Source organism: Monodelphis domestica, chromosome 1, assembly GCF_027887165.1.
Source record: "Monodelphis domestica isolate mMonDom1 chromosome 1, mMonDom1.pri, whole genome shotgun sequence".
Taxonomy (NCBI): domain Eukaryota; kingdom Metazoa; phylum Chordata; class Mammalia; order Didelphimorphia; family Didelphidae; genus Monodelphis; species Monodelphis domestica.
In genome coordinates, this window is record NC_077227.1 from 244,108,969 (window position 1) to 244,130,875 (window position 21,907).

At 33.7% G+C, this 21,907-nt stretch overlaps 1 long non-coding RNA gene across 1 annotated transcript in view; it reads right to left on the reverse strand.

Moving 5' to 3' along the window:
* The window catches only part of LOC103102414 (uncharacterized), a 143,124-nt gene that overhangs the window by 43,092 nt on the left and 78,125 nt on the right, over positions 1–21,907 (reverse strand). The window contains exon 3 of the long non-coding RNA XR_008914951.1: positions 8,996–9,074. This is a non-coding gene — a long non-coding RNA (uncharacterized LOC103102414). The remainder of the gene's footprint in view (positions 1–8,995; positions 9,075–21,907) is intronic.

Below are 21,907 nucleotides of genomic sequence, written 5' to 3' on the forward strand. Positions count from 1 at the left end.
TTTGAGGTAGGTAGACACACAAAAAGTAAAGATAAGAGGCTGGAGCAGAATTTATTGGGCAACAACTGAGAAAAATAAGACAATAATAGCAATCATGATCTCTGACAAAGCTAAAGCAAAAACAGATCTGATTAAAAGAGATAAAGAATTACATCTTGATAAAAGGCATTATAGTAAATGAAGAAATTTTAGTACTCAGCCCTTATATGCACAAAGTGGTATAGCATCCAGATTGCTAAAGGAGAAACTATTGAAGCTTAAGGGGGAAATAGGTAGCAAAACTAATATTTTGGGGGACCTCAAACTTCCCCTATAAAATTTAGAAATATCAAACCAAAAAATAAATAAAAAAGAAGCAAAAAAAGGGGATGAAATTTTAGAAAAAATAGAGTTAATAGATATATGGAGAAAAGTGAATAGGAATAAAAAGGAATATACCTTCTTTTCAACAGCTCATGGTACAAATACAAACATTAACCACATAGTAGGGCACAAAACATCACAAACATGCAGAAAATCAGAAAGTATAAATGCAACTTTTTCAGATCATAATTCAATAAAATTATAATTAGTAAGGGTTCACAAAGAGTAAATTAAAATTAATTAAAAATTAAATAATCTAAATCTTTAAAACTTGTGGATTAAAGAACAAATCATAGAAACAATTACTGATTTCATTGAAGACAATGACATCATTGAAGAGGATGACAATGAGAAGAAAACATATCCAAATTTATGGGATACAGACAAAGCAATATTCAGAGGAAAATTTATATTCCTCAGTGTCTATAACAACAAAATAGAGAGAGTGGAGATCAATGAATTTTAAAAATTGGAAAAAAATTAAAAATGCCCAGAAAAAATAAATTGGAAATCCTAATAATTAAAGGAGAAATTAACCAAATTGAAAGTAAATGAACTATTGAACTAATAAATAAGACTAGGAGCTGGTACTTTGAAAAAAACAAGTAAAATAGATAAAGTACTAGTCAATCTAGTAAAAAGAAAGAAAGAAGAAAATCAAATGAACAGAATCAAATATGAAAGGAGCAATCTCCTCTAATGAAGAGGAAATTAAAGCAATCATTAAGAGCTACTTTGCAATATTTCTATTCCCCAGTACCTGGTTAATCTTTGTATATGTATCATGTACTGCTGATAAGAGGATATATTCCTTTTTATCCCTGTTCAGTTTTTTCCAGATATCTATTAATTCTAACTACTATATGTTCTTTACAAGAAATGCATTTGAGGTAGGTAGATACACACAAAGTAAAGATAAGAGGCTGGAGCAGAATTTATTGAAGATCAACTGAGAAAAAAACAGAATAAAATAGATAAAGTATTGATTAATTTAATTTAAAAAGAAAGAAGAGAAACAAATTCAGTATCATGAATGGAAAGGACAATCTCACCTCTAATCAAGAGGAAATTAAGATGATTATTAAGAGCTATTTTGTCCTATTATATGACAATAGATTTAACAAATGAGTTGAAATGGACAAATGGACTCTAATATAACAAGGGAAATTTTAAGTAAATTAGGGGATCACAGAATAGTATACCTATCAGAACTATGGGAAAGGAGAGAATTTAAGACCAAACAAGAGACAGAGAACATTACAAGATGTAAATGAATAATTTTGATTGCATTAAATTTAAAAGGGTTTTGTACAAAGAAAACCAATGCAACCAAAACTGGAAAGGAAGCAACCAACTGGGGGAAAATTAAAGCAAAAATCTCTGACAAAGGTCTAATTTCTCAAATTCATAAGAAACTAAGTCCAATGTACAAGAAATCAAGCCATTCCCTAAATGACAAATGGTCAAGGGATATGAATAGGTAGTTTTCAGATGAAGAAATCAAGGCTATCAATAATCACATGAAAAATTGTTCTAAATCCCTCCTGATTAAAGAAATGTAAATAAAAGCAAGGCTGAGGTACCACCTTACACCTAGTATGCTATGCCCCCAAATCTGTCTTATTCTTTTCACTCCCTCCAACCTCCCTGAGAAGGCAGATAATTTGATATAGTTTTACATCTATTATCATATATTACATATTTTCTTACTCATCATTTTGTGAAATAAAATACATATTGCTTATACCAGAGAAAAATTCCTAGAGGAAATAAAGTGAAGAAATATATGTTTTAATCTGCATTGGACTCTGTTCTTTCTATGCTGGTGGAAATTCTTTTTTATCATGACTCCCTTAGATATTTTCTGGATCAGTGCCTTGTTAATAATAATTAAGTTGTTCAAAGCCAATAATTATAAATTATGTTGTTATTGTGTACAAACTTTTCCTGCTTCTGCTCCTTTCATTTTGCATCATTTCATATGTATTTCCCAGGTGTTTTGTGTTTTCTTCTTTTTAGTTATTTTTTATGGCACAATAATATTTTATTATATATATATGTATATATATATATATATATATATATATATATTAACAGTTAAAATTATAGTTGAGCCTGAAAAAAATCTAAATTTTAATGGTCACCTAGGGAAATCCCAAAATAATAAAATACCCAAGTCAGCTGCCAAATTTTTATGGTGATTTAATTACAACAGGAGGAAGAAAATATTAGAGGGAGAGAGAGAGAGGGAGAGAAGGAAAGAGGGAGAGAAGGAAAGGAGTTTAACTCAGAACCACTCTGGCTTGGGCTGAGCCAACCTGGGTGTTAAGGACTTGGAGAGCCAAGGCAGGGAAAGGGGTCAGTCTTTATCATTCATGTGACCAATATGAAGGAAAGCAGTCTGCAGGGCTCCTCCTACCTCAAGCTCCAGTCTCAAACTGAACTTTAGCCCTCCTCCCAGCAAGTCTCGAGAACTCCAGAGGCTGTTCTCTACCTTAGTTCCTGCATCTCACATGTACCAATGCTGGCTCAAGCTTGACTTAGGACCACCCAGAAGTCTGTCCTTTTTTTTCACATGTCTGTTGAAGGCCATATTCTCAAATAATTAAATCTTCAGTTTGCTGCAGCCCTTCCTAATCTTATTACACTGAGTAGGGTGGAGAATGTAATTTCCAAGACCTGTTTCTGTTATTCCAAGTATCTCTATTGTTATTGATCAGGAAATAGCTAAATCTGATCTTCTAAAGAATGGTCTGATGGTCTGAATAGGGTGGAGTAATTTTGAAATTCACTATATATATATATTTTATATATATACCAAACTTGTTCAGCCATTCCACTATTGATGAACATCCCTTCATTTTCCTGTCCCTTACTTTGACAAAATGAGCCATTAATATTTTATGGCATATTGTTTCTTTTCTTTTTCTTTGATCATTATAAGAAATAACCCTAATTGTGGTATTACTGGGTAAAAAAGTTATACACAGAATTATGACTCTTTGAGTATAATTCCAAATTGTTTTAAAAAATGATTAAATAAATTTAGAGTTCCTCCAACAAAGTATGTGTCACACAGATTGATATTGCTAAATCAGATATTATGCACAATTCTGTGGCTCTTTGAGCATGTTCAAGATTGATTTCCAAAATTGTTGTATCAGTTCACATCTCCACCAATATTATGGTCCCAGTTTTCCCATATTCCTTCCAATATTTATCATTTTCCTTTTTTAATATTAGCCGTTATGATAGGTATGAGAGTAGATCAGAGTTGTTCAAATCTTCTTTTCTCTAATAACGATTTGGAGAATTTTTTCTTATAATTAAATAATTTTATTTTCTTCATCTGAAAATTTGAAAATTGTCTGTTCATATCTTTTTACTACTTGTCAAATAGATATATTTGTATTCTTATACATTTAATTCAGTTCTCTACATATTTTTGAAATGAGGCCTTTATCAGACACACAGGTTATAAAAATTTTCCCAGGCTGTTCTTTCCCTTCTAATCTCATTCCATTGATTTTGTTTGTGCAAAACATTTTTTTAATTTTAATGTAGCCAAAGCCACCTTTTTAAATATCATAATATTACCTGTCTTTATTTGGACAAAAATTCTGATGTTATCCAAAGATTTAACAGTATAATAATTTTCCATGTTCCCTTGCCTCCTCATTTTATTTCTATGAAATTGATCTTTTTAATCCTATAATAAAAATGTATCTATTAAATTAAATGATATCTTATAAAATATGGTCCATAATTTTAGCTTGTAGTGTATTTCATGTAATTACAAAATTATTTGGTAAGTTAAGTACTTCCCCTAGATTTTTGACATCTGCCAATCTGATAGAAATGCATTCTATGCCTTTGTCAAACTCAATGATGATGAGGTACATATATGAAGATATATATAAATATCTATTCCATCAGAGAGCATGCCTAATGATGTTTTGGAACTATTAATGACTACTTTGTGCATCCAGAAACTCAGAAGCTCTATATCCAAATATCATTTAGTAAATATCTCTCTATAAGTGATTTCAGTCTTCAAAAGGCATATTCCTCAAGGTTTGTGTCCAAATTCTCCATGGTTACAATATTCTCTGTCAATAAATTTTTCCATCTTTTCAAATCCAATTATTTTGCCAATTTCTCTCTGGTTGGTCAAGACAAGTTGACCAAGCTATAAAAGGAAATAATGTTTAAATTATTCTTTCCTAAAATAAAAGTTACATGTTTGACTAGAATTTTCCTTCTTCTATATTACTTATGAACTTAAGTAAAGGGGAGAACAGGCAGAAGGAATCCTAACAATTGTAACTTTAGGCACTAGTGATATTAATTTAATTTCTCTCTAGATATTTACCAGTGTTTTCCAACATGCTTACAAATGTTGAATCAATTGTTGAGGTGCCTTGTGATCAACAAAGGAATGGTTGTATAAAAGTATGAAATTCAAAACTATAGGGGCTAAGATGCAATTTAAAGAATCATTAATTAGTGAATTGTGACTATTGCTAAATTTAGCTGCTTTTATTAATGATTAGCTGACGTGTAACTAACTTAGTAAATTATCCTTTTCTTACTCAGAACATACTTTTACATCATATTACAGGCTTCATCAACTTTTTCCTACTTAACACAAAATACTGTGAATAAATTGCCTGAAAATGACATAAATCCACATTCAGAATATTCAGATATTATGTTATTTACATATCATACATACAATTGGCAGATTCTAAAATAGATCTTTAAGACTGTTATACTACAGGTCTACCTGCTGTGTAATAAGGAATACATACCTATTGCTAAATAGTCCATAAATTGAAGAAACTGAAATATAAATACCATCCAATGTAGTTTTTTTTTTTTCACAAAGACAGTTGTATAAAGCTTTTAAAATTTTGAGTAGTTTCATTTTGGATTCCATTACTCCTTCTGGGTGCTAACAATCATCTGAATAATGGTTATTGAATTTTAATGATGACCATTGCAAGTCCCATGTTCATTTCTTACATCCTTAAACACATTGTTGAGAATGCCAAGGTTGACTGTTCCATGCATAATTCAAAATGCTTAGGCCCTGAGATGCCATTTGGGGATAGTCTTAGGGCAAGTGGTGGGATATAGTTAAAACTAACATGGTGAATAACTCTCTAGAATATGTCTGAAGAGAAAACAATTGGGGAGGGTATTTTTCTCCCTCAACAATGGTATTTTTTTAAATAAAAAAAAACTATAAAAATAGATTTGATTTTACTGACAAAAGCTTTCAGCTAATATCTGGATATATACAGTATAAAGATTAAAATTTAGGGGAGACTGATGCAGGTGGAAATTAGTTTCTCTCTGAAAGGAGTATTATATTTTTTTAGAGGTTTATTAAAGTTAAGGAATAAAGAAAATACAGGATAAGAAAAATGTGCCTAGGCCAGAGAGGCCTAGACAAGACCTCACCTACATTATGTAAAGAGCCACATCTGCTCCAAAACAGAAGTCAAAGAGAGAGCCCACAAACCTTTGCATTCAGGTTAAATACCTTCTCAATTTCGGCCCACGTGAGAATTCAAAGCATTCTGGGGAAGTGGAGCAAAGACTTCTGGGGATTGAAGTACAGAGTTTGAGTCTATTTTTTACAATAGGAACATGGATATTATTAATATTCACTCTTATACACAAGCTATTAGTGTCCTCAACAATACTTCCCTCCACTGAGGCCTTTATCCCTCCCTATAACATCCTTCGGCAAAGCTGAATGGCAATATTTGTATGTGATAGTTTTCATGACCACAGTTCTTTGGCTCCATTATCACTCTCATCAAAGAAGAAAGCACTTTAACAAAAACCAAAGTATTTCTAATAAAAGCAACAGGATTTTAGAAAGCTGGCCAAAGCCATTCCTTTTTTGTATAGGTGCTCTGTTCTCACTATTCTTACTTTCCAAATGGATTGAAACATTCTTTTTAACTCCTGAACACTAACAATATGATTCAGTGATAAAGGTGATATAACCATCTATACTGGTTCATAAATTACATTGCTTTTAACTGTTTTTTAAAGCTATCTTAGAAATAAGAGCAAGTTGAGACTTCCAGGTAAGCATGGCTGCAGAGTAGACATGGTTGCTTCCTCTCCTCAGATCCAACCACACAGATGACCTCAAAAGACCCTCCCAAAATAAAAAAAACAACCATCCTCATAAGAACGGAAAGACCCCACAACAAGGCGAAGCTCTGAAGGTAGGTGGGATTCAGGCATCTCCACAATATAATGGACCAAAAAGCAACCCACCCTCCCCACCCCCACCAAGCAGCCAGAGCCAGAGTTAAAGTCAGTACTGGCCAGAATCAACAAGTGAGGGAGGGGCACACCAGGACTGAATAACGAGCAGCCCTAGGTCTGGGGACCTGAAAATGATCACCAAGGTCCTTCTCCTGAGAGTACTAACAGCCCAAACTCCATTAGGCAGGCTAGGGGAGCACAGATCTCGGGTGCCCAGAACTAGTGCACTATACTCACCCAGTGAGTAAAGGATCCTCTGACGTGAAAAAGTGGCACCTACAGGTCTTGGGAGTTAGCTAAGACCACCAAAGACTTTCACCTGAGAGCACTAACTACCAAAATGCCAGAAGGCAGGGGAGGACAGTCCCTGGGCTTCCCCGGGAAGACACCGCAGCTGCAGAGAACCTAGAATTAGACTGAGACTGAAGCCTTGACCATTAGACCCTTATACTGAGAGCAAGTACTAATCATTCAGATTTCTGACTGGAAAAGGGAGGAAGAAAAAAACTAACAAAACAGAGAGATGGCAAACTGTACCCAAGAACCCCAACACCCCAACACCAAGAAAAGCAAGAAGAAGGGGGTGACTTTGGATACATTTTACAGAGGGAAAACAAAAAACAGAGGAAATAGCAGAAGAGGAAGCACAAACAAATTCACCAAAACCTTCAAAAGAAATGGAAATTGTCCACAAGCTCTTGAAGAATTTAAATTGGAAGTTATCAAAAAAAGATGGAAGCCTTCTGGCAGAAAAATGGGAAATAATGCAAAAGGAATTCAGCAATCTAAAGCACAAAAAAAATGCAACTACAGAAACAGCTTGAAGCCTCAAATAGAAGGATAGACTAAACTGAAAAAGGAAAATCAGGCTTTAAAGGTCAGAATCAGGCAACTGGAAGACAATGATCTTGCAAAAGAGCAAGAATTAATAAAGCAAAGCCAAAAGACTAAGAAATTAAAAGATAACATAGAATATCTCACTGACAAGGTGACAGACCTGGAAAATAAAGGAAGGAGAGACAATCTGAGAATAATTGGCCTACCAGAAAAGCCAGAAATAAATACTAATCTCAACATCATAATAGAAGATATCATCAAAGAAAACTGCCAAGAGATTCTAGAACAAGGGGGCAATACAGGCATTGAAAGAGTTCACAGAACACCCTCTACACTAAATCCCCAAAAGACAACTCCCAGGAATGTAATTACCAAATTCCAAAGCTTTCAAGCAAAAGAAAAAATCTTACAAGAAGCCAGAAAAAGGCAATTTAGATATAAATGAAGGCCAATCAGGGTCACACAAGACCTTGCAATTTCCACTTTGAATGAAAGTAAGGCATGGAACATGATTTTTGGAAAGGCAAGAGAGCTGGGTCTTCAACCAAGAATCAGCTATCCATCAAAACTGACTATATACTTCCAGGGGAAAGTATGGGCATTAAACAAAATAGAAGATTTCCAAGTTTTTGTAAAGAAAAGACCAGAACTCTCTGGAAAGTTTGATATCCAAACACAAAGAGCAAGGATAACTTGAAAAGGTAAATATGAAGGAAAGAGAATTATATTTTTCTTATATTCAAACTCTCTTCTATAAGGAGTACATTTATATCAAATTATATATATTAATATGTGGGGAAATGTAATGTCTAACTCTCAAAAATTGTATGCATCATTAGATTAGTTAGAAGATTCACACGTAGGGAATAATTGGGGCATTAAGACAATATGGAGAAAGGGGGAGAGAAAGAAAGAAAAAGGGAGGGGGCGAATCATTGATGGTACTAACATATACTTCAAGAAATAGAAAAAAACTAAATAGAATAATCTTTCTCACACAAAGATACATATGGGAAGGGGAGGGGAAGAAATTTCTTATAGGGAGGAGAGGAAGAAAGTGCCAATTGATATTATTTAAACCTTACTCTCAGTGAAAACAACTCTGAGAGCTTAGAACATCTAGATCCATTGGGATTTTGAACTTTATCTTATCCAAAAGGGTTAGAGAGAAGAAGAAATTAAGGAGGGGTGAGGGGAGGTAATATAAAAAGGGAGGGAAGGAGAGGGGGGAAGGGAAGGGAACAAAAAGGGAGAGGCTAGAAAGGGAAGCATATCAAGGGAGGGAACTAGGGGGACTAATCTAAAGTAAATCACTGGCTTAAAAGGTTATAGCTAAAGAAGAAAAGTCAGAATTAGGGGAGGATATCAAAATGCCAGGGAGTCCACATGTGACAATCATAACTTTGAACATGAATGAAACGTAGACAAATAGCAGAATGGATTAGAATCCAAAACCCTACGATATGTTGTCTTCAAGAAACATATGAGGCGAGTTGATACTCACAAGGTTAGAATTAAAGGATGGAGTAAGACCTTCTGGGCCTCAACTGATAGAAAGAAGGCAGGAGTTGCAATCATGATATCTGAAAAAGCCAAAGCAAAAATAGACCATGTCAAAATGGATGGGGAAGGTAAATATATTCTGTTAAAAGGGAGTATATACAATGAGGAATTATCACTAATCAACATGTATGCACCAAATGGTATAGCACCCAAATTTCTAATGGAGAAACTAGGAGAATTGAAGGAGGAAATAGACAGTAAAACCATATTAATGGGAGACTTGAACCAACCACTATCAAATTTAGATAAATCAAACCAAAAAATAAATAAGAAAGAGATAAAAGAAGTGAATGAAATATTAGAAAAAATCAGAGTTAAGAGACATATGGAGAAAAATAAATAGGGACAAAAAGGAATACACCTTCTTCTCAGCACCATATGGCACATTCACAAAGATAGATCATACATTAGGTCACAGAAACATGGCATACAAATGCAGAAAAGCAGAAGTAACAAATGTAACCTTTTCAGATCATGAGGCAAAAAAAATAATGATCAGTAATGGTACGTGGAAAACCAATTCAAAAATTAATTGGAAATTAAATAATATGATACTCCAAATTTGTTAGTTAGAGAAGTAATCATAGAAACAATTAATAATTTCATTGAGGAAAATTACAATGGTGAGACATCCTTTCAAACTTCATGGGATGCATCCAAACCAGTACTCAGAGGAAAATTCATATCCTTGAATGTATATATTAACAAATTAGGGAGGGCAATGAATTGGAAATGCAAATCAAAAAACCTTGAAAGCAAACAAATTAAAAACACCCAGATGAAAACCAAACTAGAGATCCTAAAAATTAAGAGAGAAATTAATAAAATCAAAAGTGATAGAACTATTAAACTAATAAACAAGACTAGAAGCTGGTACTTTGAAAAAACAGACAAAATAGACAAAATACTGGTCAATCTAATTTAAAAAAAGAAAGGAAAGGCAAATTAACAGCATCAAAGATGAAAAGGGGGACCTCACCTCCAATTAAGAGGAAATTAAGGCAATCATTAAAAACTACTTTGTCCAATTATATGGAAATAAATATACCAATCTAGGTGATATGGATGAATATTTACAAAAATATAAACTGCCTAGACTAACAGAAGAAGAAATAGAATTCATAAATAATCCCATATCAGAAAAAGAAATCCAACAAGCCATCAAATAACTCCCTAAGAAAAAATTCCCAGTACCTGATGGATTCACAAGTAAATTCTATCAACATTCTCAGAATAGCTAATCCCAATACTATACAAACTATTAGACATAATAAGCAAAGAGGGAGTTTTACCAAATTCCTTTTATGATACAAATATGGTACTGAATCCAAAACCAGGCAGGGCAAAAACAGAGAAAGAAAATTATAGACCAATCTCCCTAATGAATATAGATGCAAAAATCTTAAATAGGATATTAGCAAAAAGACTCTAGCAAGTGATCAGGAAGATCATTCACTATCATCAAGTAGGATTTATACCGGGAATGCAGGGCTGGTTCAATATTAGGAAAACCATCCACATAATTGACCATATCAACAAACAAACAGACAAAAATTACATGATTATCTCAATAGATGCAGAAGAAGCCTTTGATAAAATACAACACCCATTCCTATTAAAAACACTAGAAAGCTTAGGAATAAAAGGGTCATTCCTAAAAATAATAAACAGTAAATAGCTAAAACTATCAACTAACATCATCTGCAATGGGGATAAACTAGATGCATTCCCAATAAGATCAGGAGTGAAACAAGGATGCCCCTTATCACCTCTATTATTTAACATTGTACTAGAAACACTAACAGTAGCAATTGGAGAAGAAAAAGAAATTGAAGGCATCAAAATAGGCAAGGAGTAGACCAAGCTATTACAACTATAACTACAAAACACTCTCCACACAACTAAAACTAGACTTGAGTAATTGGAAAAATATTAACTGCTTATGGGTAGGACGAGCCAATATAATAAAAATGACCACCCTACCCAAGCTTATTTATCTATTTAGTGCTATACCCATTGAACTTCCAAATTTTTTTTTACCGACAGAAAAAACCGTAACAAAGTTCATTTGGAAGAACAAAGGGTCAAGAATATCCAGGGAAACAATGAAAAAAAAATACAAAGGAAGTTGACCTTGCAGTCCCAGATCTCAAACTCTATTATAAAGAAGTGGTCATCAAAACAATTTGGTACTGGCTAAGAAACAGATAGGAGGATCAGTGGAATAGACTTGGGGTAAGTGACCCCAGTAAGACAGTACATGACAAACCCAAAGAACCCAGCTTCTGGGACAAAAACCCACTATTTGACCAAAACTGCTGGGAAAACTGGAAGACAGTGTGGGAGAGATTATGTTTGGATCAACACCTCACACCCTACAGCAAGATAAACTCAGAATGGGTGAATGACTTGAACATAAAGAAGGAAACTATAAGTAAATTAGGTGAACACAGAATAGCATACGTGTCAGACCTGTGGGAAGGGAAAGGCTTTAAAACCAAGCAAGACATAGAAAGAGTCACAAAATGTAAAATAAACAATTTTGATTACATAAAATTAAAAAGTTTTCATACAAACAAAACCAATGAACCAAATTGAGAAGGGAAGCAACAAATTGGGAAACAATTTTCATAACAAAATCCTCTGACAAAGGTCTAATTACTCAAATTTACAAAGAGCTAAATCAATTGTACAAAAAATCAAGCCATTCTCCAATTGATAAATGGGCAAGGGATATGAACAGGTAGTTTTCAGCCAAAAAAATTCATAGTATTAATAAGCACATGAAAAGTGCTCTAAATCTCTTATAATCAGAGAGATGCAAATCAAAGCAACTCTGAGGTATCACCTCACACCTAGAGGATTGGCTAATATAACAGCAACAGAAAGTAATGATTGCTGGAGGGGAGGTGGCAAATTCGGGACATTAATTCATTGCTGGTGGAGTTGTGAATTGATCCAACCATTTTGGAGGGCAATTTGGAACTAAGCCCAAAGGGTGATAAAAGAATGTCTGCTCTGTGATCCAGTCATAGGACTGCTGGGCTTATACCCCAAGGAGATAAAAAGGAAAAAAGACCTGTACAAGAATATTCATAGCTGTGCTCTTTGTGGTGGCCAAAAATTGGAAAATGAGGGCATGCCCTTCAATTGGGGAATGGCTGAACAAATTGTGGTATATGTTGGTGTTGGAATACTATTGTGCTAAAAGGAATAATAAAGTGGAGGAATTCCATGGAGACTGGAACAACCTCCAGGAACTGATGCAGAGCGAGAGGGACCGAACCAGGTAAACATTGTACACAGAGACTGATACACTGTGTTACAAGAGAATGTAATGGACTTCTCTATTAGTGTCAATACAATGTCCTTGAACATTCTGCAGGGATCCAGGAGAGGAAAAAAAAACACTATCCACAAGCAAAGGACAAATGGTGGGAGTAAAAACCCAGAAGATAAGCAACTGCTTGACTATAGGGGTTGAGGGGATATGACTGAGGAGAGACTCTAAATGAACACCCTAATACAAATACCAACAAAATGGAAGTGGGTTTGTATTAAGGACACATATGATACCCAGTGGAATCGTCCATTGGCTAGGGGAGGGGTGGTGGGAGGGGGGGAGGAAAAGAAAAGAATCTTTGTTTCCAAGGAATATTGTTTGATAATGACCAAATAAAATAATGTTTAAATTGGGGGGGGGGGGGAAGAAATAGAACATCAACAACAACAAAAAAAGAAATAAAAGCAATTTACAAATCAAAAAAGCTTTTAGGTATAACCTGCCACCGTCTATCCATTCATTCTCAGAATACATATTCCCATAATTCTAAGTATTTCAAATAATAATATGTCACAACTTTGGGAAATTATACCTAATTAAATCAACAGTTGGAAATTATTATCTATGATTCATTCACTCCATTAGTATTCATTAAAAGACTACTAAGTCTTAGGAACTGTGCAACAGAAAAAAACAAAACAAATCAAAACAGTTTCTTGATTGAACAAAGACATTGCTATTAGTTATTTTGCTCAGGTTGTTGCCTAAATATTTATCTTTTGAACAAATACTAATTACTAAGTTCCAATATTGTGAAATTCAAATTCCATTGCTTGTATCATACGGATACATGTGCCATGCTAAAAATGGAAAAAAAAAAGACAATGAAAATTGTGAATGATCAACATTTAGAAGTATCTAATATTGTTATAAATTAAAACTGTTGTGCTTTTTAGCTATTAGAAATATATGAATACCACTGTTATCACCAACTTCTGCATCTCTAGCCAGATAATGCATATTGGAAAGAAAAGAGCAATGGGCTATTTAACTGGATTGTGATAGGACACTTTTCTGTTACTAACAAGAAAGCTTTTTTATCCTTTTAATTTTGAGACCTACCTACTTCCTATAAAGCCCCAAAGCTCCAGAAATAAAATCTCTCCATATTAAATACATATTAGCACTTTTAAAGTCACTCTCCAATGGAGAAATTTTTCAGACATGCTCCCTGATAACTACTTCCGTAGATATTGGAGCTCCAAAACATCAGTAGCCAGAACTACTAAATCAGGAGTTGGGAATTATTATCTCACCACCCAGACCTTGGCACTGTTAATTGATTGTGTATCAGAAATACTTATCTTTCATCAATGTAAATAAAATCAAAGATGCCTTACCATGTCATTTGCTGCTATACACTAGGGATCACTGGATCTATCCTTCCGACTTACCTACAAAATCTCATCCATCTGTCTATCTATCTATTTCTAGATATATCTATTTCCAGATAGATAAATATACATCTAATAATATATCAGCAAACATATACATAGATATAGCTAGCTATCTACATAAGTAAAAGGAAAGAAAGATATAATCTCCTTTTAAAATGTGAATTCTTTTAGAAAAGAAAATGTCCTGTTTTTCTATTTGTATCCCTAATACTTTTAATGGTCCATATTATATATTATTTAACAAACACTATTTCATTTATTTATTATGTTTATTTATATATTTTTACTTAGTTAAAATAAAATTTCTTTGAAAAGTCCTGTGCTTACTTGTTTTCTTGAATTTATTTTTTACATTATCCTACCTTAAGCAAAGAGTTGTTCCTTTCATTCGGTAAAATTTAGCCCAACATTTTGTCTCATTGACAATATTTACTAAATAAAATTGTTTTTTTTTCATATACTCTAATAAATGAATGAATGTAAAACACCTTTGTTGCTCATTTTTAAGTCCATATACTCTCTTGATACTATCAATCTTTTCAAGATTTTTGCATATTAAACAAGTATACTCCAACTCTACCAATATTGAAATACTCTTAAAATCACCACTTTCTTGTTTTTCCAATTGTTTAGATCTAGTTTTAATTGTGTGAAAAGTGTTTTGTAGTTGTGTTCATATAGTTCCTGTGTTTGTCTTGGCAGATAGCTTCCTAAATATTTTATATTGTCTAGGGTGTTTTTAAATGGAATTTCTCTTTCTAATTCTTGCTGCTGAGATGTGTTGGAAATATATTGAAATGCTGATGACTTATGTGGGTTTATTTTGTATCCTGCTACTTTGCTAAAGTTGTTGATTATTTCCACTAGTTCTTTAGTTGATTCTCTAGGATTTTTTAAGTAGATCATCATATCATCCACAAAGAATGATAGCTTGATCTCTTCATTGCCAATTTTAATACCTTCAATTCCTTTTTCTTCTCTAATTGCTACTGCTAGTGTTTTTAGTACCATGTTAAATAATAGTGGTGATAATGGGCATCCTTGTTTCACTCCTGATCATATTGGGAAGGCTTCTAGTTTATCCCCATTGCAGATGATGCAATATAGGCAGTATAGACAATGAGGAAATATCAGTACTGACCATCCAAATTTCTAAAGGAGAAACTAGTGGAGCTGAAGGATGAAATATATAGAAAAAACTATACTAGTGGGAAACCTGAACCTTGCTCTATCAGAACAAGATAAATCAAACCAAAAAATAAATAAGAAAGAGATAAGAGGAGTGAATGAAATCTTAGAAAAAATAGAGTTAGTAGACATGTGGAGAAAAATAAATAGGGTCAAAAAGAATACAACTTCTCAGCAGCACATGGTACATTCCCAAAGATTGACCATGTACTAGGGCATAAAAACATTGGAAACAGGTGCAAAAGAGCATAAATAATAAATACTACCTTCTCAGACCACAATGCAATGAAAATAATAATTAGTAAGGGTACATTGAGAGGCAAATAAAAAATTAATTGGAAATTAAACAATACAATTCTCCAAAATTGGTTAAAGGGCAAATCATAGAAATAATTAATAATTTCATTGAAGAAAATGACAGTGATGAGACATTCTTTCAAAATCTATGGGATGCAGCCAAAGCAGTCCTCAGGGTGAAATTTATATCCTTGAATTCATATATTAAAAAATTTGGGAGGGCAAATGTCAATGAAATGGGTATGCAAATTGAAAAAGTAGAAAGACAAATTAAAAATTCTCAGATCAAGACTAAATTAGAGATCCTAAATTTTTTTTTAATTTTTTCTAATAATTTGTTATTTTTCAACTTTTTCAATTTGCCTCATTGTCTATACTACATTTTATCAGGATGTAATTACCTTCCCTATATTTTTGACTAGGTCTATTTCTACCTTGGCTTTGTCAGATATCATGATTGCGATTCTTGCCTTTTTTTTTATCAGTTGATGCCTAATAGGATTGGCTCCATCCTCTTACTTTTACTCCTTGCATGTCTACCTTCCTCATGTGTGTTTCTTGTAGACAGCATATGTTAGGGTTTTGGTTTCTAATCTGCTCTGCTATTTGCTTGTGTTTTGTGGTTGAGTTCATTCCATTCACATTCAGAGTTATGATTTCCAGCTGTGTATTTCCCAGCATTTTGATTGCCACTCCTAATTCTACCTTTTCTTCTTTCACCAATGTTTGTTTTTAATCAGTCCCCCTAATTCCCACCCTTATTTTACTTCCCTTTCAACCCCCTCACTTCTTATTCCCTTCTTATTTTCTATACAGTCTTTTTAAATTATACCCACGCCCTCTCCCTTCTTTTGTATTGTTTCCCTTCCCCTTCCCCTCAATCTATTTGTTACACTTCTACTTCCCTATAGGGTGCAAATCAGTTCTCTGCCCCAATGTATTTGATTGTTCTTCCCTCTTTGAGTCAATTTCAATGCAGGTAAGAATTGAGTATTTCCTATCTCCAACCTCTTACCCTTCCAGTGTATTAATGTTCTCCCCTGCTCCTACCATTCACTTCTTTGTGACATATAAATTTACCCCCTTTTGTTTCTTTTCCCATTTCTTTTAGTATTAATCTCTTTTTTAGCTCTAGTTGTGTGTATGTATATGTGTATATATATATATATATATATATACATATATATATATATAATGTGTGTGTGTATATATGCATGCATATATCTATATGCATATTTATGTCTTGGCATTTAATCCAATATGGTTTGTTACTGTTCCCTCTCCGTATAATTCTTCTAGCTACCCAGATGATAATAACAATTTTTAAGAGCTACCAATGTCTTCTTTTCTTATAAGGATACATATCATATTAACTAATTGGGTCTCTTAAAAATGTTTGGTGTTTTTTTTTGTTTTGTTTTTCTTTTTCCCCCTTTCTTAATTTCTTTTTGATGATTCTCTTGAGTTCTGTGTTTGGGCATCAGATTTTCTGTTCAGGACTGTTCTTTTCTTCACAAATACTTGGAATTCTTCTATTTTGTTAAATGATCTTACTTTCCCTTGTAAGAATATAGTCAGTTTTGCTGGGTAGTTAAGTCTTGGTTGTAGACCTACTTCCCTTGCTTTCTGGAATATCATATCCCATGCATTTTGGTCCTTCATTGTAGATGCAGCCTGATCCTGTGTTATCCTCACTGTAGTTCCTTGGTATCTGAATGACTTCTTAGCAGCTTGTAAACTTTTTCATTGGTCTGATAGTTCTTGAATTTGTCTATAACCTTCCTAGGTATTGTCAGTTGGGGTTAAAGTAGAGGAGATGATCCATGGATTCTTTCAATCTCCATTTTTCCCTCTTGTTCTAGAATATTGGGGCAGTTTTCTTAGATAATTTCCTGTAGTATGATGTCCAGGATTTTTCTTTTGTCACAATCTTCTGGTAGACCAATGATTCTTAAATTGTCTCTCCTGGAATGATTTTCTAAATCTTCTGTTTTGTGAATGAGGTACTTCATATTTTCCTCATTTTTTCATTCTTTTTATTTTCTTTTATAGTTTCCTGCTGCCTTGTGAAGTTGCTTGCTTCTAATTGTTTTACTTTGGTTTTTAATAACTGGATTTTGTCCCTGGCTTTTTGGTCATCCTTTTCTTTCTGATCTTTCATCTCCTGTGTCTCATTTTAGCTGAATTTTGGCCTTCAAGACACTATTTTCTTGTTTTAGTTCAAGTGCCTCTTTTTCCAGATGATTTTCTTGCTTTTAAAGTTCTTTTCCCAGTTGTGTTCAACCTCTCTTAATTGTGTTTTGAGTTCTTCCAAAGCCTGTGTCCAATTCACTGGAGTTTCTTTGTTTTTGCTTGGTGTTTCTTCATCCTTCTTTTTTACATTTGCTCTTTGTTTATTGCCTGGATAGAAGCTGTCAATTGTAATTTCTTTTTTCTTTTTCTGTTATTTGCTCATATTTGCCCCTTCTTTCCCCCCTGTTGTTGCCTGCACTCTTGCTCCTCTAATTATGTTTTGGATCTGTGGTTTTGGGCTTTTCTGTCAGTCTTCCCCCATGGTGCTCAGTCAGCAAATCTCTCAGTGCAGTCTGTGGCAGAGGGGTCTTGGATCTTGAGCTTCCCTCCCCTTTGAAGGCTTTGATGAGATTAAATCCAGATGGTTTGAACTTGTAGAGCTGGATGTGCCCTGAGGATGGAACCTTGGGTGGGGGGGCAATATGGAGTGACTCTGCTACTGCAACTAAGCTGTCTGCTCTGTACTCTGTGCTTCTTCTCCAACTGCTTCCCCACCGCCTGTGTTTGATGCTCTGAGCCTGGCACAGCTTTGCACACAAGGCACTCCATCTAGACTAGCACTCTTGCCTGCCCAGAGGGTCCTACTACCCCTGGAGGTTCAGCACTCCAGGTGGGGGAAGGGTCCTGGGACCTTCCTTCTTCCTTCCACTTTAATGTGAGTATTCTCTAATTCAGGCTTTTGGGGAACATACCTTTTAAGTTGAGTTTAGCAGGAGAGTTCCTTAGCTCTGTCTTGTTGTTAAGTTTGATTTTCAGTCCCTTAGGTGCATTTAGATTGTAGTCATTAAGGAAGGGCTTTCAGAGGTCTGGACTTTTGCTGCCTCTAAACTGCCATCTTGACTCTGCCTACATTTTAGTTAATTTTTAAAGATTCTTGAAGTGGACCATCATATCATCTGCAAAGAGTGATAGTTTAGTCTCCTCATTTCCTACTTGAAACCCTTTAATTTAATTTCCTTCTCTAATTGCTAATATTAGCTTTTCTAGTAAAATGTTAAATAATAGAGGTGATAATGGACATCCTTGTCTCACTCTTGATCTTATTGGGAATGCTTCTAACTTGTGCCCATTGTATATGATACTTGCTGATGGTTTTAAATATATACTGTTTATTATTTTGAGGAAATTCCCTTCTATTTCTAAAATGTCTAGTGTTTTCAATAGGAATGGGGTTATATTTTGTCAAAGGCTTTTTTCCCCATCTATTGAGATAGTCATGTGATTTTTATTGGTTTGATTGTTGAAATGGTAAATCATGCAGATGGTTTTCCTAATATCAAACCACCCCTTTGTTTCTGGTATAAAACCCACCTGGTCATAGTGAATAATCTTTGTGATAACTTACTGTAGTCTCTTTGTTAGTATTCTATTTAAGGTTTTTGCATCTATTTTCATTAAAGGGATTGGCCTGTAGTTTTCTTTCTCTGTTTTTGGTCTTCCTGTCTTGCATATAATTTCCATATTTGTGTCATAAAAATAATTTGAAGAGACTCCTACTTTGCTTATTTTGTCAAATAGTTTGTATACTGTTGGAATTAGTTGTTCTTTAAATGTTTGATAGAATTCACTTGTGAATCCACCAGGTCCCGAGGATTTTTTCTTAAGTATTATATTTTCTCTTTTTAAAATTTAGGTCATTTATATTTTGTAGATATTTGTCCATTTCATCTAGATTGTCATATTTCTTGTCATATAAATCAGCAAAATAGCTCTTAATAATTGCCCTAATTTCCTCTTCTTTGGAGATGAAATCACCCTTTTCATTTTTAATACTGTTAATTTTATTCTCTTCTTTCTTTTTTAAAATTAAGTTTACGAAAACTTTATATATTTTATTTTTATATGCATCAACTCCTAGTCTTATTTATTAGTTCAATAGTTATTTCATTTTCAATTATATTAATATCTTTAATTTTTATGATTTCCAATTTAGTTTTTATCTAGGGTTTTTTAATTTGTTCTCTTTCTGGTGTTTTTGAGTAACATGTCCAATTCATTAATCTCATCCCATTCTATTTTGTTGATATATTCACTGTGAAGATTAAATTGTAACCCTTACCGATTTTCAGATTTAATTACAAAATGTATAAACACTCTAATTAAAGTTTAGTGGGAATATCTGCTCATTTTTAGATTTAATCACCAAAGGTGTAAACAACCCATTCCCACTTGAGTGCGGGAGGTCTGTGACTCACATGTGTGATAGTGGTTGATGAATCAGAATCGACTGACTGCCTCCTGGGCAGTCCTAAAGTAGGACTTCAACTGTTATTGGTAAACATAAAATTAAGGGAAGGCTCAAGAAATGATGCAAGAGAAAGTTTTTTTTTTTTTAAATGGAGTGACAACTTCCTGAGTGCAGTTCTACTGATAGTTCTTTCTTTGAAGTGGAGACTGGTGGACAGTCTGCTGACTGGACCCAAGATGTGGTGAGTGAAAAGATGATTCCTTTCATATTGGATTTTCTGAAGAGATTAGCCTCAAGAGAGATTTTCCCAGGTCCTTGGCTTTGCAGAGGCCTAAGGACTAATTCTCCATGCCCAGGTTAAACCAGGGGCTTGGAGTAAATTACTTAATGCTTAAGATAGATATCTTACCCTAACCTCTCTCTGATTTTCTTACTTAATTCTTTCTATATTTTGCAAAGAAATTGTAAATAAATCTCTTTGGAATTAATATAAATTCCTAGCAACCCTATTTTAAATATAATCCAGTCCAAACTGTTTTTATATAATTAACACCTTTTCCCCCTCACATCACTCAAGGATATAAAATTTCCCCTGAGTACTGCTTTGGCTGTATCCCATAGATTTTAATATGTTGTCTCTTTATTGTCATTCTCTTCAATGAAGTCAGTAATTGTTCCTTTTATTTTTTCTTTGATGAATCAGTATTTAAGAATTAGATTATTTTCCAGTTGCTTTTAAATTTGCCTCTCCATGTACCATTATTAATTATGATTTTATCTCATCATGGTCTGATAAAATTGTGTTTATTATTTCTACTTTTTTGCATTTGTTTGCTATGTTTTTATGCCCTAGTGCATGGTTAATCTTTGTATATGTACCATGTGCTACAGAAAAGAAAGTATATTCCTTTTTTATTCCTATTCAGTTTTCTTTAGATATGTGTTAGCTACAATTTTCCCAGCATTTCATTTACTTCCCTTCTTTTTTATATATTGTTTGGTTCCATTTATCCAATTCTGATAGGGATGTTTGAAGTCCCCCACTAGTATGGTTTTATCATCTATTTCCTCTTCATGCTCCTTTAGTTTCTCTTTTAGAAATCTGAATGCTATGCCATTTGGCAAATATATGTTGATTTATTATTTATAGTGCCCTTCATTAAGATGCAATTACATTTCTTATCTCTTTTAATCCGATCTATTTTTCCTTTAGATTTGTCTGAGATCATAATTGCTACTCCTGCCTTCTTTGTCTCTGTTGCAGCCCAGCAAATTCTAATCTACCCTCTTACCTTTACCCTCTGAATGTCTACCTGCCTCAAATGTGTTTCTTGTTGACAACATCTGGTAGGATTCTGGGATTTAATCGATTCTTCTGTCTGCTTCCTTTTATGGGTAAGTTCACCCCATTCACATTTACAGTTATGATTATTATCAATGTACTCCCCTCCATTTTTATTTCCTCCTTTGAATCTACTTTTTCTGTTATCCCTCTTACCCTCCCCTCCACCTTTTTGCTTTTTGTCAGTTTCCCCCTTTCCCCTCTTTAATATTATTCCCTTCACTCTTCCTCCCTTCTCATTATTCCCCTCTTACTATAGTGTTTTTTAAATGACCCCCAACCTCTCACTTCCTTGTATTGCTCCCCTAATCACCAATCCATGTATTATGCTTCTACTTCTCTATAGGGCACCATATAATTCTCTTCCCTAATTGATATGACTATTCTTCCTTTCTGAGGCAATTCAAATGAATGTAAGATTTATTGTTTATCCCATTTTATCTCTTTGTCTACTTCTCTTAGTATTATCCCCTTTTTTACCCTTAGTTTTTTAAAATATTTTTTGACATATCATTCTATACAGTTTACCACTAGACCATTTAAGTATACTTTGTGCTACACATGTGATAATAACAATTTTTAAGAGTCACTAATATCATCTTTTCATATAGAAAAACAAATAATTTGGACTTTTGGAGTCTTTGAGGTTTTTTTTTATTTTTCCTTTTTTAATTGCCTTTGGATTATTCTCTTAAAGCATCAAATTTTATGTTGAATTTTTATCTTTTCTTCAGGAATGCTTGGAAATCTTCCACTTTATTAAATGCCCATATGTTCTCTTGCAAGAATATAGCAAATTTTGCTGG